This window comes from Hylaeus anthracinus, unplaced genomic scaffold, assembly GCF_026225885.1.
Source record: "Hylaeus anthracinus isolate JK02 unplaced genomic scaffold, UHH_iyHylAnth1.0_haploid 3, whole genome shotgun sequence".
NCBI lineage: Eukaryota > Metazoa > Arthropoda > Insecta > Hymenoptera > Colletidae > Hylaeus > Hylaeus anthracinus.
Genome location: NW_026535284.1, coordinates 7,450,718 through 7,452,963, shown reverse-complemented (window position 1 = coordinate 7,452,963; position 2,246 = coordinate 7,450,718).

Genomic DNA, 2,246 nt, shown 5'->3' with positions numbered 1-2,246 from the left:
TTCACTACTTTGGCCATTGTAAAATGAATATATTTTGTAAAAGTGTGTTGGCCAACCCTGTTTTAAAGGACCGACAAATAAGATATACGTATTTCTTTATAATGGTTCATTTTCATATTTAGAGACTGAAACGACCCCATAAAGTTTCAGCTGCAATAGGCTATCTCCGAAACTATCATGGATAGAAGAAAACTTTTTCTCAAAAAAGTTTTCTCAAAAAGTTTTCTATCATGGTTTTCTATCTGCATGTAAAATCTAGCCCTAAATTTTGTAAAAAATAATTTATAATAATAGCCTATTGCGGCTGAAACTTCAAGGTGTCATTTCATCCCCTAATTATGAAAACTGGCCACTATAAAAAAAAAAATACGTATATCATATTTTTCGGTGCTTTGAAACATATCCAAAAATCAAAACAATCCGGCGGACACCTAAAAAGGTTTCTTTGTTAGAAGGGGAAAGGCGAGCAGCTGATAACCAGCCAATTCCCTTCACCTCCGAGTAATAGCTTCTCGAGAGGATTAAAAGTTTAGCGTTGTATCCAACTCTGCCGTCGTCGGAGGTCTCTTGAGACACCTCGTATGTAACGTAGCTGTATTTGCATTCGAAGCAGTAAAGATCTGAGTGTTTAGAAAGAAGTATAATCGTGTAATTAACTATAGACGAAAATACGTGCAAGTAATTATTTTTATGTGAGTCGAACGATCGAATGATAGCCAAAATCAATAGCTTCGATTTATTCATTCAAACGCGGCGAAATTGGCGCACGAGCGAACCAATTTCAACCGCGTTTCGCCTAGGAGAATCCCATGAACGAAGCGTAAATATCGTTTTATTCTTATGAATGATTTTTATTATAATTTTTAATCGTAATTTTTAATTATAACTTTTAATTATAATTTTTCGTAACTGTCGTCGACGGTGCGGAGGTCGAGGAGAAGTCTTCGTTTAAAGTTTGTTATCCGAGATTTTGTTTTGAACATTTTAATTGTCAAACGAGCTTTGTTCGTAAATTTCAAATGGTTGGAAGATGCATCTTGAAAATGTACTTTGCGTACAGTGGGTGTAGAAAGTATTCGTACGCCGATCAATTTCAAAAAAAAGCTATGTAAAATTGTAATTTGTTAGCATATTTTTGATAAACAATGACATTCTACGTATTTCACGGTAATCTCTAGAATAGATAGAGTAAAAAAGAAATAGCTATTTATGTAAGTTGCGAAATTAACAAGAAAAAAACAATTAATCGATAGAAATATTGAACAAGTATTTGCAACAAGTATTCGCACTTTTTTTGTTAATTTTACAAATTATATTAATTAGTAAATGTTGTTTGGACTATATCTATCTTAGAGATTTCCGAGAGTACGTAAAATATCATTGATTATAAAAAAAGAAGTTAAGAAACAACAATTTCACACAAAATTTTGTTTGTAAATTGATCGATGTACGAATACATTGTAAACGGTAAACAGATTGCACCGATCACTTCTCGTTGATTTCCTAACGAATTCGACTAGTAGCTCAAACATGATATTTACTTACGATATTTTAGCTTCGATGGTGGCAACAGAACGTCCATCGTCAAATAGCTTACCTCAGATTTGAAACGTGTTTCATTTCATGGATTTGTATTATTGAATAGCGATAATTTTGTTGTTTAATAAATTTTGAGTGCCTAACGTCCGGCTATCTTTATAATTCCACATTCAGTTGTTATCAGTTACAGTAATTATCGAGTTTTGTATATTATTCGAGTCTGTAAATTATCGTTCTCTTATTAAGCAACAATTCCTGCGAATTCTGTTTCTCCAGACGTACGATTTATTTTACTTTCAATAATGTTTTAATTTTTTATGTTATTGTTACATAGGATGATTGTCATTAGGTTTTATTTTACTCGAGCGATTAAGAAGAATTTTGCATTCGAATCTCACGAACGAAGCGTAAATATCGTTTTATCCTTAATGATAATTTTTATTATAATTTTTAATTATAATTTTCCTTAACTGTCGTCGACGCTGTGGAGGTCGAGGAGAAGTCGTTGTTAAAGTTTGTTATCCGAGATTTGTTTTAAACATCTTAATTGTCAAACGTGAGTTACGTAAATTATTCGAGTTTGTAAATTATCGTTCTTTTATTAAAAAACAAGTCCTGCGATTTAGTGCTATCTGTATCGATTCATTATGATACTCCGAACACAATTTAATCGAATTCTGTTTCTCCAGACGTGTGAATTATTTTAC